Source organism: Ostrea edulis, chromosome 1 (assembly GCF_947568905.1).
Source record: "Ostrea edulis chromosome 1, xbOstEdul1.1, whole genome shotgun sequence".
Taxonomy (NCBI): Eukaryota; Metazoa; Mollusca; class Bivalvia; order Ostreida; family Ostreidae; genus Ostrea; species Ostrea edulis.
This window is the reverse complement of record NC_079164.1, coordinates 27,010,210-27,025,853: the sequence shown is the minus strand read 5'-3', so window position 1 is coordinate 27,025,853 and position 15,644 is coordinate 27,010,210. Positions and strand designations below refer to the sequence as shown.

General features: G+C 34.9%; 1 long non-coding RNA gene across 1 annotated transcript; it reads left to right on the top strand.

Annotated features, from left to right (window-relative positions):
• The first annotated feature begins 3,315 nt into the window (after window positions 1-3,315).
• Window positions 3,316-11,404, top strand: LOC130052048 (uncharacterized). The gene is made up of 2 exons (XR_008800408.1): window positions 3,316-3,784; window positions 8,195-11,404. It is a non-coding gene; the product is annotated as an uncharacterized LOC130052048 (long non-coding RNA).
• Window positions 11,405-15,644: the final 4,240 nt, after the last annotated feature.

Below are 15,644 nucleotides of genomic sequence, written 5' to 3'. Positions count from 1 at the left end.
GATGATTGGACCGTATCCCCCTTTTCATCTGTCTCCCTACTTTGAAGTTTTTTTTCCCAACGCCATGACATAAATAGATAAATAAATAAAATGCAAAAATAAAAACGAAAGATATATATGTATTCGGATTGGCATGTTCCACTTTGTCCGGGTTGAAATCCCCGAGGATGCAAATGTACATTACGCCGCACTGTTTGCAGTACGCACATGGTACAGGTGTACCACATAGGTATGTAGCTACTAAGACTATAAACCAAACAGAATATCATATGTAAAACTATTACTCTGAATGCATTTTACTTGTTTACAATGTAGCCTGTCGGGGTGTGGTGCATGTCACACGCGTTGTTTACACGTGCACTTTAGGTGGCAGTGGAGGAAATTCGAACCATGTATGGATTATTGTCTCCTGATAACTTTGGCAGTTAACTTTTGATTTCAATCTACTTTTTAAGAATAATATAACCCTCGCTAATCATTGCCAAGCTGCATTTCGATCTTGGCAGAATGATCTTCAGCTACAATTCAAAATTAAGGGGTGATGTTGTGTACTGAGTTTTTCTTGATTGTTTACATCTGTGACTGTTTATGTGATGTATCAGCTGATCAAGCTGTACAGTGTCATGACATATAGTGGCATAGCTTCCATTTATGTACTTGCGCATCATTTTGTCAGAAGAAGAAAATTCTAAAATGATAATTAAGATTTTTAACATATATATGAATATACATGTATGTGTATGTTTGATTTTAGTATAATACCTGTAGAGAATATTTCAGTAGTATGAAGTGCCACACATTTAGACGCATGCATGTGGTGTTTAAAGGTCTCATCTGAAAGACCAGCAACTTTCTCTTTTGAATGCTAAATATGATGATGGAGCATTCACCTCACTATCTACATTTTCACCCTAAATAAAGTACAAGCATGGCTCGAAACCATGATTTCTTGATCCTGTTACCAGTCTTCACGAAAAACTTTGTAAAGCACAGGCCCTTCGGGCCTCCCAGTATAATAATTGTGCAAGCCCGAACAATATTTTGCAGGCCCAAAATGTTTATTTTCTAATTTGATCTCTTGTTATTTGCTGATTCTACTCTATGCACAGTTCTTTTACTGTAGGAAAATACAGGTCAAGATGATCATAGTTAAAGAACAACTGACATTAAAAGGATTATATTATTTTTCAACATATTAATCCAGTATATGCGAAAGTTTTTGGACCACACAGGACATTCGGTCCACTGTAATCAATGAACACACCGGACCGAACCAAATTTTGTCAGACCGAAAAACCTAATGTAAAAAAGTGAAACACGTGAAAATGCAAAACCAAGGGAATCTTATTTATTATACTAGTAATACTATTCCAGGAATCCTTCCCGTATAATACTTTAGACAGTCCATGCGGTTTTAATCAATTCATTTACGTATTTGGATGTGTGCTATTTTTTTTACTTATAACAAACTCCGCATCAAGATAGTAAAGCTCAAAACCGGACATTGAGACATCTGACATTCCGATCCGGTGTAAAAAATGATGCATCGGACCTGAGGCACTGCACATCGGTCAGGTCCGACGGTCCGATGTCTTTCGCATAGACTGATTAATCTCGCAGATACATCAGCAGCTCATGTTCAACTCTGTTTTGTATACACCACGTACAAAACATTTTTTAAATGTTAGCCAAGGCCTACCCTCGCAGTGTTCGAAATTGGTTTAAAACTTGGTATAGACCACAGGTCTATGCCAAAATAAGATGACTTAGACCTCATCGAATTGGCATAGACCACAACATTGAAAAAATAATAACACAAATTTAAAACATTTTCATTTACTTCTAATATACTTAGAAAGTGTATTTTCTTTCCATTTCTGTAATATCATCCTTTCCTCATAATGTTTATCAGACGTCGACTGACCATGCAAGGCCCTCTTGGATAACTTTATTGCTTTAAATCTAGAAAATTGGCATAGACAATTTGGTCTATCTCAATTACAGTTGGCATAGACCAGTGCCATTTGACATAGACTCGGTCTATGGTTAATTTTGAACACTGCCCTCGGTCCAATGGGGCATGAATTTTCGTTTTTTTCTCCTCGTACGACAGTTTTTTTGGGGTTTTTTTATCGGATGGTTGTGATTGTGAAATACGCTTGGGTGGTTTTGAATTTCCCGGACGAGCCCCCTCCCTATACTTCAGAAAAGGCAGCATGGTTGATAATTTTTCTATGCGAAATTTGACTACTAAGTCATGACATTTAGTCTGAGTCAATCTCACGCTTTATTTGTAATATATACAGAACATATAAGAAAACATTTACAGGCCCATCGGACTCCAGGGTTTAATATTTTAAGAAGCCCGATCCCGATTTTACTGGCCTCGGGCATCAGGCCACTGGTTAATGTCGAAGACTGTGTTACCACTGAGCTACCATGACCAATTTTTATACGCCCGTCTTAAGACGGGACGTATTATGGTATGGCGTGTCTGTCCGTCCGTCTGTTAGCTTTTTCGTGTCTGACTCGTAACTTAAATACTACAAGGCCTAGAATCATCAAACTTTGTCTGTAGATACATCTTGGGTAGAAGGTGTGTCGCACATTAAAACCAGGTCACTGTGACTTTTCATTAAGAAGATATGGCAATATATGGCAAAAACTTGTCCGGCTCATAACTTGAAAACTATTAGACCTAGAATCACCAAAATTGGTCAACTAATGCATCTTAGGTAGAAGGTGTGTCGCATCCTACTTTAAGGTCACTGTGACATTTAATTAAGGTGATATAAAAAAAAAATGTTTTAATGGGTACTATCTATACTGTTAACAATATGTGACGGGCGTATCATGTGCCATGGCAGTGCACTTTATTTAACATGAATTCATAGCTAAAAAAAAATTATTACTAATTTTTTGGTTAATTCCATAAATATATTATTCCGCTCTCTAGACACAATTCTGGGTTACCCCCCTGCCTTTGGGGGTATAAGCACCTCATTTCTTTCAGAATGGCACAATGTCAGGAGAGCTTTTGTTATTTGTTATACTCTTAATGTTGATGGCATGCATCTATGAACAACAGGATAATTTTTTAGATTATTATTTCTGATATCATATTTGTAAATTGTTTATGAGGGGTTATTAAAAGTTTGTGGACAAAAGGACGCACTTATTAAAAATTCAGAGTTATCGTAAGTGAAAAATATAGGAGATGTGTAACAAGATTGTATATTTGAAGATTTTAATTTTAATTAATTTTTATAAGTATTGATTTCAGATACATGTATGACATTGCATGCTTGGGGGGGTGGGGGGGGGGGGGGGGGCTACAGTTAGATAATATTCTGGTCAGCACATTCGATAAACTACATGGAATTCATTAAATCACTTCTTTTTCTTTCAGTGGTCTTCAACTTTTAATCTCCAAGAAGGAAATGTAATTAAAAGATGAATAAAGTATCCCTAAGAATACCAGAAGAAAGGCTATGTGTTGAGAAAAACAGCCCTTCCTCAGTACCTCAGAACTAGATGATAGCCCTTAATTGTTACTTTATGCTGAATATGACACAGTATAGAAGATCTGATCATGAAGAAGTAACACCATTGATACACTTGCCAACTGCCAAAATTACTTTCTGATAGTATGACGAGATTAGAAGATATCATGGTGTAGTCATGACACAAACTGCAAAATCAAAGAATTAATTGTCTTCCCCAGAGGATGAACAGAGCAAGATGGCTTCACATGGATAACATTTCCTTTCGAGTTTTGAAATTAGTAAGTATACAAAATATTTTAGGCCACATAGGGCCAAAAAAAAAATGTTTGTTTTAGGTCGCCTCTGATTTTTAAAAAAAGGGTTGGTAGGTAGGTTTATTTTATTTTTTTTTTAAATATTTTTTTTTATAAAAATAAATAAGTGCCTTCGAATCAATGAAAATTTTATAGTTAAAGTTGTAATATAATGTGTTTAACAGATAAAAAATGGGTTCAGAGCACAATGTTTAATTGACAAAATACACAGTATGTGATGGAGTTTTAATATTACAATTATAGATGTCTTGGCATTTCGGGTAATAGTTCGTATATCGATGAATTGAAATCGGAAAATTGAAAAAAATTAATAGGGTCGGTGGATATATTTAGGGTCGGGCAAGCGACCTGAAACAAACACATTTTTTATTTTGGCCTAGTCATAAAATTATTTTTTAGATTTTCATCTTTGTTTGGAAATAAAAATGGACAGGTGGTTGGAGTTTATTTTTATGCCCCCCTTTGAAAAAGAGGGGGCATATTGTTTTGCACCTGTTGGTCGGTCTGTCGGTCGGTCTGTAGACCATGTGTTGTCCGCTCAATATCTTGAGAACCATTCACTTGATGATAATGATATTTCATATGTGGGTTAGCAGGGTTTGACATTTACTTTCTTGAGCACTAGACCAGTCGGGCTACTTCAAATAATATTTACTAGACCTGACCTTACATCCACTAGCCCTGACCAACTTTCCAGAGAAAAGAAACCCTGATGGTTTCTCCATATTTAAGTACTTAATTCAAATGACAAACGTTAAGTTTAAACTAAAACATACTTAATTGTCTCAAAAACATCTTTAGTCTCGTCATTCAATTTGGTGCTTTTATTTTCAAACTTCCCAATCTACTCCTTTTTTTTTCTCGGAACATCCTTCCTTGAGGACGAGAAGTCGAGACATTCCCGCACATGTGTCAACAACGAAAAATGGCTATTTACGATTTAATTTATTCATTTGATACAGGCAACGAAATTAAGGGGAAATACTCGCTAAATGCGAGTTAAAAATTGAATTTGCAAGTAAAAAATCACAAGTGATCGCAACTTTTTGCGAGTGAAAAAACCCCAATCTTTTTCCCGGATTTCCTCGGTTTATTGGCTGTACTTTGAAGTTTACAATAATCTTGTCTTGTGCATAGAAACTCTTTACAGAATGAATATACAAGTATTGAAAAAGTAAACGTGGATCGAATAAATAACTAAGGCCAAGGTCATCTCAGTCGATGGCCTACTTCATACACACTTCGGATGTCTCAGAGACGTCTGATTTAAATAGCAAGCATATTGATCTCGTCCGTGTCTATATAAAACAACACATGACAGTGTGTCACCATTTCACGCGGTGTCCTTCTGTACTCTATAGTCAAACACTTCGAGTTCGCGGGGTTTTCTTTTCAACTAGAATTTTTTTAGATGAAATTTCCAAAAGTTTTGAACATATAGTTTAAATTGGCGCAAACAGTCTTCAAGATTTCAATCCACATGATGCTATTAATAGGTGGTAGATCTCTGGACAGCGAGTACGCCGCACAAGTGTACCATATGACCCGCACCATGTATGTTGTCTGATAATTCATTGAATTTTAAATGAAAGAATTCGCAATCTTATTTTTATTATTGCACTTTAAAGGAGATTTTAAAAGATTTTCCCAAAATTTTGATAAAGAGACATGCTTGTTTTCTTAAATTCATGTAAAACAGTAATCGATTGAAAAATGCTAGTAAAAGCTCAATTTTGCTAGTTGGAAAATAATCCACTAGCTAAAATTTGCTAGTGGTGAAAAAAGTTAATTTCGATCCCTGTGATAGACACTTTCTTATATTCAATTAAAATAAACTGGGTTTTTTTTCAAATGAAAATAAATTCAGTTTATATATATTTATCCGAAATATAACTTGACACCCATTAACAGAGTAAATGTCGTAAAACATCACTTCCGACAACGACTATGTATTCGAACTAAAAATAGAGATTTTGTCATCACGCGGTTCAAAATTGCTCGCAAACTCTTTACAGTTATTTTTTAAAGTTAAAAATAAGATATCTTATGGTTTAAAATAAAGTTTCTTGTTTATTTTATCAACATGACCAGTCGGACTAGTAAATCGACATTTTACCCGACCGGACCTATCATTTAGTAGACTCGGTCGGTCGGACGTGCCTTAGTGTCAAACCCTGGTTAGTTATGAGTAGAAGAGGATCCTTATTGTTTTTCAGGTCAAAAGGTCAAAGGTCAAGGGTCAATCTACTCTGGACATAGGAATATAATGTCCGCTCAATATCTTGAGAACCCTTTGCTTGAAAGACATCAAACTTGGCACACTGGTACATCCTAAGAAGTAGATGACCCCTATTGATTTTAAGGTCATATGGTCAAAGGTCAAGGGTCAAACTGCGCATGGGAATATACTGACCATTCAATGTCTAGAGAACCCTTTGCTTGACAGACATCAAACTTGGTACACCAGTACATCTTCAGAAGAAGATGACCCCTATTGATTTTGAGGTCACATGGTCAAAGGTCAAGGGTCACACTGGACATAGGAATATATTGTCCGTTTAATATCTTGAGAACCCTTTGCCTGACAGACATCAAACTTGTTACACTGGTACATCTTCAGGAGAAGATGACCCTTAATGATTTTGAGGTCACATGAGCAAAGGTCAAGGGTCAAACTGGACATAGGAATATACTGTCCGTTCAATATCTTGAGAACCCTTTGCTTGACAGACATCAAACTTGGTACACTGGTACATCTTCAGGAGAAGATGATCCCTATTGATTTTGAGGTCACATGTTTAAAGATCAAGGGTCAACCTGGACATTGGAATATACTGTCTGCTCAATATCTTCAGAACCCTTTGCTTGACAGACATCAAACTTTAAATAGTACACTGGTGTATATTCAGGAGAAGATGACTCCTATTGATTTTAAGGTCACATGGTCAAAGGTCAAGGGTCAAACTGGACATAGTAATATACTGTCCACTCAATATCTTGATAACCCTTTTACTTGACAGACATCAAACTTAGTACACTGGTACATCTTTAGGAGAGGATGACCCATATTGATTTTGAGGTCAAAAGTCAAAAGTTGAACTGGACATAGTAATATATTGTCTCCTATATTTTAAGAATTATTTGTTTGATTGACACGTACCAAACTTGGTACACTGGTACAGCATAAGGAGTAGGTGACCCCTATTGAATTTTAGGTCACATGGTCAATTCACTCTTGACATAGGAAGATATTGTCTGCTCAATATTTTGAATTGATGATAATACTATCAATTAAATGAGGTGTGTGTATAACCCTTTTCAATTTTGCACCATGGGGGGCATATGTGTTTTACAAACATCTCTTGTTTTTTTTTTTCAGAATATATATTTCACGTTCATTATTCTCACATGTTGCTGTAGAGTGTAGATTACATCATTTTTTTTACATTGTTTTCTTTGGACAGAAAATTTCCATACAGCAATATTATAATTGTTGTTGAGTGATTTTGAAGTACATTTTCATGTAACACTTAAGTTGAACATTCTTTTTCCCTGTTGTCCGTCTGTCTGTAAACTTTCACATTTCTGACTTCTTCTCAAGAACCACTGGGCCAATTTCAACCTAACTTGACAAAAAGCATCCTTGGTGAAGGGCTTTCAAGTTTGTTCAAATAAAGGGCCACACCCCCTTTCAAAGGGAAGATCTAATTACAAAATTGCAAAAATAGGGTGGGGTCATTTAAAAATCTTCTTCTAAAGAACCACTGGGCCAGATGATGTGAAAGTTACATGAAAGCTTCCGGAGAAGTGTAGATTGAAGTTTGTTCAAATCATGACCCCCTGGAGTAGAATAGGGCCACACTAGGTGATCAAAGTTTTACATGTACAAATATATAGGGAAAATCTTCACAAGAAGTAGGAAAATAACAAGGCCAGTAAAATACAAATTTACGTAAAGGCTTCCTGAAATAGTGCAGATTCAAGTTTGTCATAATCATGCCTCCCAGGGAAGGTTGGCCGAGGCCACAATAGGAGATCAAAGTTTTACATTCAAATAAGTATAGAGAATTTTCAAGAACCATTAGGCCAGAGCAGTTTACATTTACATGAAAGCTTCCTGACATACAGCTCTGTAGTGCAGATTCAAGTTTGTAAAAATAAAATTTCCAAAAGGTGTCGCTGTGTTTGGTGTAATTTTTGTTCGTTCTGCACAAACTAGCTCATTCAGCTTGACACAGCCTAGGTAATTTACAGCTGATCATTTGATAAACACTTACTTTGTAGAAATAGAAATTATGATTTTTATCTATTTATACATTTATTGCTATTTCTATGAAGACCTTTTACTAATCACTTCTCTAAATATTTTTGCAGATTTGTCAGAATGTTATGCATCATTATCAACAGAAAAGAACTTCATAGGTAGACCAAAGCTGACATGGGATGAGATCCTAGAACAAGACCTAGAGTTTACAGGATTGGATAGGATCAATCCACTGGGTCGCCAAGTGTGGAAGTACAAACTTCAACCTCGACAGGACAGCCAGGCCTCACCCTTGCAAAAAGATTAATTTGGCCTGGATAGTCAAAATGAGTGATGATGATTGATATCAAGGTCTGACACTGGAAGCTCAGTAAGGGTAGATGCTGGCAATGGAGCTGTTTAGCAATAAAACAAACAAGTTTAACATTAAACATGTTTGTATACTTTTTTGGCTCACCTGAGCCAAAGGCTCAAGTGAGCTTTTCTGATCACCTTTGCCTGTCGTCTGTCTGTTTATAAACTTTTCACATTTTCATTTTCTTCTCCAGAGTGAACCACTGGGCCAGTTTCAATCAAACTTGGTATGCATCATCAATAGATAAAGGGTATTCAAGTTTGTTCATATAAAGGGTCATGCACCCTTCAAAAAGGAAATAATCATGGAAATGCAAAAATAGGGTGGGGTCATTTAAAAAACCTTTTCAAGAACCACTGGACCAGGAAAGTTGAATTCACACGAAAGGTTCCTGTTTTGTGCAAATCATGGTCTCTGGGGGTAGGGTGGGGTCACAATAGAGAATCAAAGTTTTACATTCATATATAGTGCATATTCAAGTTTGTAAAAAGCTCACAGGGGTAGGGTGGGGGTCACAATAGGGGATTTAAGTTTTACATGTGAAATATATACAAGGAAAATCTTTTAAAATCGTCTCCTCAAAAACTAGATGCAGAACCGTAGCTCTTTGAAAAGAGAGCTTCAGATGAACCCCTTATAAAAAAAACTTCAATTTATGGCAGAGAAAAAAAGTGCATGTTTAAGTCCCTCTATCACTGCATTCCTGCATCGCTGTCTCATGAATTTAATATTAAATAATTCCCAACATATTTTCCCACTATACTTGTTTCCAAACATACTTTCAAATATTTTCTAAACCCACATATAACCCCAAAACAGCTTCAAGTGATTTCAATTTCTTTGTTGATGTAGCCATGTTAAGTAGCCAGTCAATTTGAACCCCAGTTCATTTCCATACTCATACTCATTTTGAAACATAATGTCTGTGTGAACTAATATCCTCACAAATATTTTTAGTGAAATATTTAGGATGAAATCATCCCAGTTGGGTTAAATACTTATTATTCAAATACTGTAGGTTTGAATATTGAACTAATCTCACAGCTTTCTTAAGTTTGGTCCCCATCCCCACCAGTCTGTTTTTACGCTTAACTATTGAAATGGGGTGTAAGGGATCAGACTAGGCTTTTATAGCATTATCAATTTTCAAAAGCTTTAGAAAAATTATACAATTTTAGGTCACTTGAGTAAACTCAGATGACATATTGCTATTGATCTGCATCTGTTGTAGTCCGTCGACATTAACAATTGAACATTTTTAACTAAATTCTATAACTGAAAGATGAAGATACCGCACAGCGATCAATCTACGATTCAAATAACGGAATTCTTTTCAAATTTAGTATGAAGCACACAAATTTACATTAAACCTTCTTGACATAGTGCATATTCAAGTTTGTTCAAATCATTTCCCCGGGAGTTATGGTGTGGTAACAATAGGGGGTCAAAGTTTTATATGCTAGCTGATATAAAGGAAAATTCTTTAAAGATATCTCTTGAACTATTTAAGCTAGGTCTTTCATATCTTGTATATACAATTTTTATGGCAAAACAAATCTGACCTATTCAGTATGTCCTGAACTACATTGTGTTTAAGGTAGATCTTTCATATATATTATATATTATGAATTTCTTATGATAAAACCTTTCATCTTGTTGAGGAGCCTCTCACCTCTGGTTGGCGCGGGTTTGAATCCTGCTCGCACCGGTAATTGAGAAAGTTTCCCAGTTTACTCTCGGAAGGTCGGTGGTCTCTTCCCAGGTACATTGTATCTGGGTTCTCTCTTCCACCAATAAAAACTGGGCACCACCAGATAACTGAAAAATTGTTGAGTGTGGCGGAAAACAGTTAAAACAATCAATCATATTATGTTATTTGACCTTGTGACCCTGAACTCTGAGTTTGACATACTTTTAAGAAAGTATAACGTATTAAGTATATCCAGGACTATTTTAGATAGGGCTTTTATGTTTTGTATATTGATTACTTATGGCAAGGTCTTTCATATCATACCAAGACCTACGACTTTTTACCTTGGTCTTATCCAGAACAGCAATATCATGCTAGTCATATCTTTGTCTTATATGATTTCATTTTAGTAATGTTGTGTTCTTTAGAGCTAGGTTTGGGTCACATTATTCATGAGAATAAAGATTGATAAAATAGCATTTAAAAATCAAAACAGCAGGGCCAAGATGACTCAGGCGAGCGATGTGGCCCATGGGCCTCTTGTTGATTTTGATATTTCTACCTATATCATTTGTATGAGAAATGGAACTCCTTTTTTTCTTTTACAAATACATGTATTATCATATGGATCCATCTTTGTTGATTATTTAATCAAAGGACATATTCAATTCATTCAATGTATTAAATGTAAATTTATGGATATGTCTGTGGTTGAATTACTTATGTATGTATGTATACATTTTTCTCGCACATGCAATTACATATATGATGCATATATATTTACTAATTGTACATGTAATATCCCCTGTTATATAATAAAATATATGACTGAGAATAAAAGACCTGCTGTTTTCATTGCTACCATGAAACATTAAAAGATTAGAATAATTCAAATATCTTAATGAATTCTATAATATATGAATTTGATATTTGTATACAATTGCCTCACTGGTGTTCAATGTGAACTTTGGTTTATTGTTTCAGTTTGCTCTGATCTTTATATCAAATTAAAATTTAAGACAAATAAGGAATTATTTCCGAAATTGGTTAATATGGTACATTGTAGTAAAATAATCAAGAGTTTATTCATATGAGATAGCTAAATTTCACATGAATAACCAGTGACTGATTCTTGATTGTCAACATTTTCACCGAACAGTTCAGAAATTATCATGGTACATGTACATACTATTAGGGGATCATAAAATTCCTTAAAGAGTGACAAATTTTTAAATATCACCTTTTCAAGGAGAAAAATCCTCTTACGTATATGAATACTATGAAGAGATTAAAAGAGAGGTGGCTAGATCACTTGTATGGTGAGATTCATTTGTGGCAAGAACTGGTATGATGTCTTGAGTCAGAAAGCACTGGAATCCACTAGGAATAGTTTTAGATCTATGGAGCGCCAAAATAACAAACTCAGATATTTGAAGATATCTTTAATTATTTGAAGATATTATTAATTCATTTCATGCACGCAACATTGCAATCAAAGATCTCTTCAAATAATTAATGATATCTTCATTTGAATTGAATTATTGATATCATTATTTATTCCGCTGAATTGATGCACACAATAACTTAATTGTTGCTCTCCTCAAATGAATTATAATTTAATGATACCAACAATAGAATTAATGCATGCTACAATTCAATTGAAGAGAGCAATAATTCATTAATGCTAACATCACTTAATGTGCGCAATAAATGGATTATTGCTCTCTTCTATTGAATTAATGATATCATTAATTAAATTGATGCGTGCAATAATTATGTTAGTGAGAGTAATTATCTAATTGAGATATAATCCTTAATTAATTCGACATATCCACAACTGAATGAATGATTTCTTTAATTGAATTGTTGCTCTCTTTTTAAAAACAAAACAACGATGTGCGCATTAATTACTTATGAAATAGCCCTGTATATATAATTAAAAAGATCTATTGAATTAAAAGAGATAATCAAGTCATTCATACAGAGCTCTAAATTAATTTTTGCAAGCAATATTTCCACCACATGGATATTATTGGACTTCAATTATTTGAGCTTATGTAAAACATTAAGATTTTAAAAATCATCCTGGTGAATTTGTATTACAAAAGTCATGAGAGGACACGTCCAGTTTTTGAACAAAAACAGAAAGTAATGTATTCCCTTGAATTTGGTCATCCCTGTCCTCAGTGTGTTTCAGACGTGTTTAGTGGGAGGGGGGGGGGGGTCCAACACGTTTAGCGGATATTTAGTTGTTGGCATGTGGCGGGAGCGAAACCAGGAATTATCCAAGGGGAGGACGTAATGAGTGCCTAAAGCACGAAATCTCTAAACAAAAATATCTAAGATGAAGGAAAATCGTGATTTTTGGGGGTTTTCTATTACAATTTTGTCCTCATATTTCAAAGTGAGATGATAGTCAAAATTGACATAATTTCCATGTACATATCATAAACATGTAGATATTTTTGTAACAGTATATGAAGGAATCTGGAGCAAATCCTGATTCTGAAGTTATATAAACTGGTGTTATACACCGGATTTTCAAACAATTTATGGTTTTTGCAACGTTTGATTAAAGTTTTCTGTAAGGCCACATCTATGTAGTTACATTTACACAGAATGTTCATGAAAATGTTACCTTTTGGAGTGGAATTAAGATATCGCGTAACATTTTTTTTTTTTACAAAGATATCTAATGTTTATCTATATCAAAAGTCAACAAAAAACTTAAAAGTAATACAAAAAATGTATATAATTATTAATACTTGTTTTTAGATCTTTTAGGCACTGCATTATACAGAATTTTGATTTTATTTATCATACTTTTTGGTTGAATTACTACCGAGTCTGGCTCGTACAGCATGTATTGACAAACGAGGGAGTCTATAATCATAGAAGTATATATATATATATATATATATATATATATATATATATATATATATATATATATATATATATATATATCAGGGAAATCGTTGTGGCCGAGTGGACTTACGCACTGGTTTGACAATCTTGCTTGGCGGTGGGTGCCGTACGTCGCTGGTTCGACCCCGGGCTGGGGCGAAAATTTTCAGTACCTAGTTGTGATTATTTAGTGTTTTATATATATATTATATATATATATATATAATGATAATTATTATAAGTTATTATTACAATTAAAGTTATCATTATGGACACTACTACCCCTCCCCCGACCGGTCGCGGTAGCTCAATGGTAGAGAGTTCGCTTCGTAACCGGGAGGTCGTGAGTTCAAGCACCGTTCATTCGCAAACCCAATTTTAAGACGTTGAAATTGGTAGTGATTGCTCCTTCGCCAAACGCTCGACATTTAGAAGTGAGAATCACGGATCTTTTAGATGTGACCTTATAAACGTAGATCCCTGGTCGTACATGTAGTAGGTGTTCGCACGATATTTCAAAGAACCCTCACTGCTACGACCTTGAACCCTATGGATACATTGGATAGGTACTCCGCTTAAAGCTGGTTACGTCTCAATATGAATAAAATATTCTCGACGGGACGTAAATTATATAAGCAATCAATCATCCAATCAATACTATCCCCCCCCCCTTTTTTGTTGTTGATTTTCTTAAGGCGATAATTTCAACGAAATGTGTGGATTCCCTGTCTATCCCATCCCAATTTCCATTTATGTAATCGTTTCACACTTTTTTGTAAGTTTTAGAGATTGGCCTTATGTATTTAGCGTGGTGAGAATGATTGTTTGGATGTTTCAAAGTGTTTGATTGCCCGTGTGTATCAGAGTGTTTAACTGGCCGCGTGTTTCAGAGTGTTCAATTGCCTGTGTGTAAAGGAAAGTGTTCAATTGACCGTGTGTAAAGGAAAGTGTTCAATTGACCGTGTGTAAAAGAAAGTGTTCAATCCCCTGTGTGTAAAGGAAAGTGTTCAATTGCCTGTGTGTAAAGGAAAGTGTTCAATTGACCGTGTGTAAAGGAAAGTGTTCAATTGCCTGTGTGTAAAGGAAAGTGTTCAATTGACCGTGTGTAAAGAAAAGTGTTCAATTGCCTGTGTGTAAAGGAAAGTGTTCAATTGACAGTGTGTAAAGGAAAGTGTTCACTTGATAAGCAAAAATTCAAGGAGTGAATAAAACTATATTTCACAAATTTCGACCGCAGCAATGTCTTCTATGTTGTTTTTAGTACCAAATAGTAAATTTTCGTACTAAAATACCAATAACTGTAGAAGTGTTCAGTTGCAGGTGGGGAGTTAAGGTGTTCATTTGACACGCGTTACACGTATGTGTGTGTGTGTGTGTGTGTGTGTGTCTGTAAATGCGGCAAAGAAAAGCCTTCGAATGAGGAAGATCGTGCTTTGTTTGAATACCGGTTTAACAGGTTGAACGATAAAAATAGTAACCAATGGTAGTGGCTTTAATTTAAGTCATAACATAGGACACGTGTTCTAGAACATACACGATAAATTGATTTTTTTTGTTCATGAGAGAGAGAAAGAGGAACTCGTGACGTATGTTTGGCTTAAAAATACAACTTAAAGACACCTACAGTGGCCTATTATTGCTTTATACTAATGTGATGCACACTCATGTGAAAGGAGCAATAACATTAATTAGCAAACTAATCAACATATTATTTCGCATTAAACTGTCGCAATTCAGTTTGAATTAACTGATTCAGGATACTTTTTTTCTTTTTACAACTTTGAGAAATAAGGTGTTTCATTGTATTGCATGATGTATACATGTACAGTCCACAAAAAATGCGTATTTCATTTTACAACCTTACTAAAGATCTAGTCAATTCTTTCCAATCAACCACTTACAAATTCTAATCTTGTATGAAACAGATTGTAACTTTGTCCTACCAATCAAGAATAGTTTCAAAACATTATGTTTGGGCCTACAATGTTGGTTTTACAGAAAAAAAATCTTAGTGAGCACCTGATGACATCATGTTGCAAGAATTAAGACATTTTCTTTAAAGGCAAAGTCGCAAGTCTTAAAATTTTCAATATTTTCTTTTCGGAGAGAATGATTTACAATAAAGTTGAAAATTCCAGTATGTAAAGTTTGTCGTAAGTCGTAAGTTCTTTTGTAAAAAGTGTAGGGAGTATTCAGTTAGCCTTCACTGTTGAATGTGTATAGAAACATAGTAAATTCATGGACCGAGGATTTTATTAGTATCCTCTTTACCAAGGCAAACAGAAGATAATATTACCGCCCGTACAACGTTTGCACTACTACATGTAAAAGCGATAAGCTTGATGTTTTGTACATGTATGTCTTTTCAAGCAAAGCTTGGCGGTTTTATCAATTTTTCGTTCATTCTGCTTTTATGATCCTAAATAAAAAGCTCTGGAAACCAGACATGGAGAACTTCTCCTAGGAAACACCATCTTATAAGAAACAATATTTGGGGGGGGGGGGGGGTCTCCAACAGGATAATGCTGGGATTGGGGTAGGACTAAAACGTTATCCATCCTCCTTTTGTATTTATGACTCCACAAGCGTTCAACATTGAGATGTAATA